The sequence below is a fragment of the Microtus pennsylvanicus genome, assembly GCF_037038515.1.
Source record: "Microtus pennsylvanicus isolate mMicPen1 chromosome Y unlocalized genomic scaffold, mMicPen1.hap1 SUPER_Y_unloc_2, whole genome shotgun sequence".
Taxonomy (NCBI): Eukaryota; Metazoa; Chordata; class Mammalia; order Rodentia; family Cricetidae; genus Microtus; species Microtus pennsylvanicus.
This window is the reverse complement of record NW_027460880.1, coordinates 5,928,733-5,935,624: the sequence shown is the minus strand read 5'-3', so window position 1 is coordinate 5,935,624 and position 6,892 is coordinate 5,928,733.

Genomic DNA, 6,892 nt, shown 5'->3' with positions numbered 1-6,892 from the left:
TCAGGAACACAAAACGATCATCTCACCTTTAGGCAAGTTCAGTAGTCCTCTCTCTGAGTGTTTTCTGTGTACAGTTTATGCAACAATCCATGCAAGAGCAGTTTCTTCCCCAAATGGCTATCAAACTCCATAAGGATCCTCTGTGATGCCCATCTTCTTCCTGAAGTAGATATGTGCTGCCAAGAGTAGAGTGTCTCACTGTCATGAAAAACCCTAAGGTACTAAAACATTAAATACCCTATTTTGTAGTCTAGAGAGATATGAATAATGCCTATCTGACTGAAATATATATATCTATGTAGCTAGAAAATCTAACTAACATGACTACAAACTTGACTATTATTAATGATTATCCATTAATAACCTATATACATTATATTTTTAAATGAACTACACAATCACAATATCTTAATTAAGATCAAAAGTGTATATACATATAACAAAATTGACCTAAAATCTCTATCAGTAAAGCAAAATCTATACTAATGCAAATATTCATATCTATATCACATCCCACTTTAAATGTAAAAGAACGTTTATAAGCCATATTTGGGAACGTGGGTGCAGTTTTTTCTCTCCAAAATGCTTCCTGCTGAATGGTGGCATCATTATTGATTTATCTCAGTTGGCAGTTGAGCGAAGCAATTTTTTAAAGGTGTTCTCAGCAACCTTTAAGTAGGGCGTGGTCCATCCTACCATATTAGGATAGAGGCATCCACAGACTATCACCCTCTGTGAAAACAAAATAGAAACTCCTTTCCAAAGCATCATGTCCTTAGATCCAAATTTCAAAGTCAAGGCATTTTCAAAATATCTATGTTGGATTATTTCAGCAGCTTTTATAAAGAAACATCTTTTAGCAGCTATTGCTACTGTCTCAAAATTCAAATGATTCAAAAAAAGCATAATAGCATACAATATCAAAATTCGCTGTGATTTTTCCATCTTTGTGCGCTTCAATTTAACCTCTATTTTGTTTATTTTTCCTTTTTATTTTTTGCCTTTTGAGACAGGTTCTCTGTATCTTTGACCTGGAATAATTCTGTATACCTGTCTGTCCTTGAAGTCTCAGAGATCTGCCTCTCTCTGCCTTTCAGGCATTGGGATTAAAGGTGTATGCTACTACACATTGAACTCACAAAGATCTGTTTGTCTCTGCCTTCAAGGCACTGGGATTAAAGGCGTGTGCTACCTCACCCTGAAGGTACAGAGGTCAATCTCCCTCTGGCTCCCATGTGTTGGGTTTACAGGTGTGTACTATCACACCCAACAACTCTCTTCCTTTTTTTAACTTTAAGAACTTCAAATTTTAGCCTGCACATAATTTTAACACACTGTAAATCAGTTAAAAATTTCCTTTGTCTTTGAATCTCTCTTTACTCTATTTCTCTCTCTGTTTTTCTGTCCACATGACTCTTTCATTTACCAAGCAATCTCAGTAGGACTAAAGCCGTGGCTTTGCTGGCCAGATGTAGCCCATTCCTTAGCTTTCTGCCATTCCAACCTTGTGGCTGAGGTACCGAACAGAGCCGCATTCAGTGCCAGAAGTCTACAGTGTTTCAAGGTCCTTGCTATCAAAGAGGCTGCAACAGACAACACTCAAGCCCTCTTTCTGTAGCTGGCCCTCCTTCCTCAAACAGTCAGAGTTTGCCCAGGCAGGATGGCCCAGAAAGCCGGCATTTTAAAACAACACATTTTTTTTCCCTGCTACTGCTGAAAACATACAAGCATTCAGTTGGCTTTTATCAACACCATTTAAATGTTTTGTGGCAGGACCTCTTAAGGGCTGCAGGGTTTTGCAGCTGAAGCTGAGTCAGCAAGCCTCTTTTAGATGAGAGCCCTTGCTTTCTTCTAGCAAGCAGAGCAGACCGAGAAATCGCTGCTACCAAGAAAACATGCTTTACTCTTTCCCAAGCTTTCTCAGGCTTTCAGTGGATTCAGTTGTCCACAAGGCTGCAAGCCATTCTGTAGTTATTTGAGCAGCGAGGCTGTGTCCCCAGCACCACGGCCGCATGAAGGTTATGCCTGAAATAAATACACAAAAACTGTATTCTTTTAAACACTGCTGGCCCATTAGATTCAGCATTTTAACCCATTTCTAATAATCAGTGTAGTATAACGAGTTGCACTTACCAGGAAAAATTCAGCATGTCTGACATGGTGGCTGGCTGCATCGACATCTGCCTCAGAGAGCAGAGCTATGGCATCTGCCGGGGAGAGGGGAGCATGGCTTCTCTGAGCTCACTACCTCTTCCTGCCGGCATTCAATTTTGTTTACTCCACCTACCTATGTTCTAACCTATCAGCTGAAGCGGATTCTTTCTTTAATTAATCAATAAACTTCTTCTGTCACTTTATCCTTTCAACAGCTTGCCCATATAAATCTCCCATGTGTCTTCTGTTGTATAATCTTTCATTTGTAAAGAACTTGCACTCTCAGGGGAGGATTTTTCTGACATCTCTGTGGATGGAGATCATATGAGGAAGATCAGATGAGCAACCATGACAACTCTAATGCTGTAGAGTTAGGTGGACCAGAGATTGATGGCTGACATTCCTGTGCTATACATCAGATGCCCCTGAACTCTAGCCCTGTTGACAGACAGGCAGACATCAAGTTGGTCACACATACTTAACTCATTCAGGTTCACAGATACTGTAAATGGAGTTTTAATTCTTCTCCTAAACTAATAAAAAAAAACCAAGATTAGGAGAAGAGAAGAGCCTGAAGTAAGGCCTCAAAATGGGTCATTTTGCAAAGGAAAGGTTACCTGCCTCCATGTATGCTGTCTCCCCTTCTTAGTCAAATCCATCCTTCCAGTGTCTAGCTAACAGCTAACCATAGGATTGAACCCAACTGCCTTTGATTTCTGAAATAAGTGCTGTCCCCTTAAGGTCTCATAACAGCACAGGAAGGTTTGTAAGACTGTCCCAGCAACAATTTAAAGCAATTCTAGGACACCAAAGATGCAGCAAATTTGGTTAATTGGTAATATAGATCGTTCCGATGGGACAAAATAATTTAGAATTAAAAAAAAAGAGGTTGGTGTACTCACGATGAATTTATGTGATATGGCACACACAGGCTTCTGGTTCTGAATACTTCATGCTCGGTCGGTTTTGGAGATTGTTGTGACCCTGAACCTAGCTGGAGGCTTTGGGGCCTTGAAAGGACAAGACTTAATATTTCAGGACATCCTTGCACTTGGTCCCCACTGTTTACTGATTTCCTTACAGAGAATGAGCAGCCATCTACTCCTGCTGCCATGCCTTCCCCATATGAACAGAGAGAAGACCCTATACACACAGTTCGCTTGTATCACATGTGAAGGCATAAGTCACAAACAAACTCCCACAGCAGTTTAGAATTGTGATTAATAGAATGATTAGTTCTTGAAAGGGGAAAAACTTAGAGATCACAATCCCTGACAAAAGCCCTCTGCAGGATCAGAAAAGGAGCCTAGTAGCCGGAAGGGAAGCTCAAGCAAGAGATCAAGCTGAAGGTAGAAGTTGCTTTGTAAAAGAGAGAGAGACCACAACTCAATGGGCTGGTATCTCAGTGGCTATTCAGGAAACATCACAGAGAAAGGATCTGCTTCATGCATGAGAGTCACCGATGAATTCCCTTTAAGAAAAAAAACCCATCAAAACTCCCAATAACATCATCAGCATTCAACAACATGTCTATGATTTCTTTGCCTTGCCTTTGATGGTGCAGTAAATGATGATGATAGTTAATCTGTGCAATTAATGCAAATTTCCTTGTAACTGACTAGACAGAATTGACAGGTTATCTTAAACACAGCAGGGAGTCACTCTACGATGGAACTGGTTCGTCATCACCTGTGTGACAGTGACATAATTAAGATCTTTCCTTTGTCTATAAATCTCATTATGTTCAACATGATATGTTGTCATACAGATTTCTTAGGGTTTTGTCCCACTGGTGGTTTCCTTGGTATGCTTACATAATTTTTGCCAGATCCAATCAGTTTTGCCATGCACTCTCAGCTCCACGTCATTGTGTTCCCCTTATGTTCCAGTCCAGGCATTTTAGACCTCTTGTAACTGTTGTAAGAGTATCTCATGTTCCACCTAAATGATTTAGGGTTTTATTTAGGCTTGGTTTTATCTTCCATCACTGAGTTCATTGACTTTCCTTGGGCGTAATTCCTGGGACACTGAGCCTAACTCCTGGGGGATTCCTCCAGTTATTTCTCCTTTCTTAGATAGTTTACACTCTCACTATTACTGTGAGAGTGTTTCTGTAGCAAATGTTCTTCTCAAGATGAGAAGAAACTTCAATATTAAAATCCATTTGTTATTGTGATTTAAATACACACACACAAACACACACAAGTTAGTGCACATACACTGATGATATCTCAATTTATGGGACCATTCTGGGGATGTCAAGATCGATATCTCTCGAGTGGTTCTCAGAAGGCCATAGGGTGACCCTCTCTAGGTACTTAAGCAGGGAGGAGAAGTTGACTGCACTGTGACATGTCTCTAGGAACTATGTGTGCCTTGTCCCATAGTCAGACTGATGACTGACTGTCTTGAAAACCACCATGGAACTTTTGTTTGGCAAATGATGGAGATCAAGTCAGGGTCAAAATCAGAAAACTAGATGGAGCTTCCAAGCTCCAGTGGAAGAGCAGATGAATGGAGAAAAAGAGCAAGGATGTCCGGAATATAAGGTCTTGGTCCACACTATGAGACACTGTGCCTGAGCTAAGGGGATTTCATCTAATCCAGTGACCTGGAAATGAAAGAACATGGGATCAAACTGGAAGCTCTGAATGTGGCTGACAATTGTGGCAGACGGAGAAGCCAAAGATAATGGCACTTGCAATTGTCTGCATATCATACACTGCCTTTTTGTGATCACATTTTTTGTGGATGCATACCTTGCTAAATCTGGATGGATGAAGGGTGGGCTTGGACTTCCCACAGCTCAAAGTACCCTGCCCTCTATTTGGACTGGTGTTTGAGTGGAGAGGTTTATTTGCGGAGCAAGAAGAATGTGGGAGGAGGAAGAGAAGTGGAAAGTTTGATAATTATTATTATGACGTAATGGAAAAATCAATAGAAAATTACAAATGAGGACATTGGAGTTAGGAAAAAAAACACACATTGAGTTGTTGACTCAGACCAAAAATTATTATACAGAAAAAAAAAACACATAAAAAGGTTGAGTTACTTGGAAAATATGACTCAAGTATTTGGGAAGAAGATTGGGGTTTTTATTTTGGGTCTTCATGGGGCTGTATGAGCAGCATTTTAGGACCTGTATGCTGGATATTTCTGGGGGTTAGTAGGGAAGAAACCTGGCTAGGAGGAGTTTTATGACATAAGTAGGGCCTTGATGATGTCACAAAGCTTTGGTTGGGGGTGGCAACTCTGTTCCTCATGAAGCACTAGTCTTCTGTAAAGGTGGGCTTACTATCTTCATGGTGGCTGAGGAGGTCAGTTCAGCTGTTGGGCTCCACAACTGTTCAACCGAATTTCCAGAATTTGGAATCTAGAGAGCCAAGATATTTTCTTTTGGTAAATATGTTTAGGAAGCAACTAGGACCTCTGTAGTCAAAGAAAGGTTTCTTTCAAATCTGCTCTGGGTCCAAAATTTATGTCGTTAACAGCTCCTATATTTGATAGCTGGGGGACGGTTAATGTCGGGTATTCTCCCCACTCTATCTTTGCTAAAAATGTCCAATTCCTCAGTCCACTTAAATGGCAAAGATCCTCTTTGTCCATATGTGTTTTAAAAGATAATTATTTCTAATAGGTGCTGTTGCACAGATTAATGTTTCTTTCTTTTGGCAGTTTGACTCACAGTACTCACTTCTCTAATGAAGATACAGAATATCTTTATGTAATCAACCTGGATCTGGATCAGGAGACACAATAGAGAGAGCCAGTGGACTGGAGTGCCATGACCTTGGGCAGGTGGTTATAGATCAGCCAACTAACCAGTAGCTTGAGTGGTAAGGAGAGGAGTGGCTGTTCTTTGAATTCTTTGCCATCTGTTCAGATATTTCTTTCTCACTTTAGGTATAGGCATAGCTTCCTCTCTCATTGATATAGTAAGTCAGGAAGTAGGTTTCTCAGTAGAGGTCAATTGCATTTTGCAGCAGGAATATGTCTCTGATACACATATACTGAGCTGTAGACAAGAGTTTGATAATTTTCCTATTAATTTCTTAAGAACATATTCCATTTAGGTATCCAAATCTATTCAGCCCTGCCTTTTTCACCTGCTCCAAAGTTATTCCTAAAAAGAGCCTTGACCTCACATCCTCACCTTCTTATCCTTGCAGGCACTTATGGTGGAGGAAACCACTTTGTGTCTGATTTAAACTGAAGAGTTCTTCCTATGCAGAGATTGGCAGCTATGAAGCCCAAGCACAGAAACAGAGCCAAGAGACAGTGGAACAGGAGTGCTGTGGCCTATCTCAGAAAGTCTCCCGCCATGATGAAGATGCCTCTTAGTATGAGTTGCATGCCACCTCTCCAGAAGAAGAATGGGCCATCGCTCCAGAAGCAAAAACTTAGTAAGCCTTTTGAGGCCCTGGAGAATATTGTTGGCCGCAGAATTTCTCATGGCTGGAAGGAAGCCAATGAACCAGTCACCCATTGGAAAGCCATCATTCTAGCTCAACTGCCAACATATCCCTCTCTCTATTTGTTGAAATATGATGGGATTGATTGTGTCTATGGCTTGAAGCTTCATAGTGATGAAAGGATTTTAAACCTGAAGATCCTGCCTAATAATGTGCCATTTCCTCAGGTGACAGACACTCATCTCTCAAACACCATAGTTGGCAGAGCAGTGAAACATACATTCATGGGCACAAATGGCTCTAAGAATGACTGGAACGGGATGGTC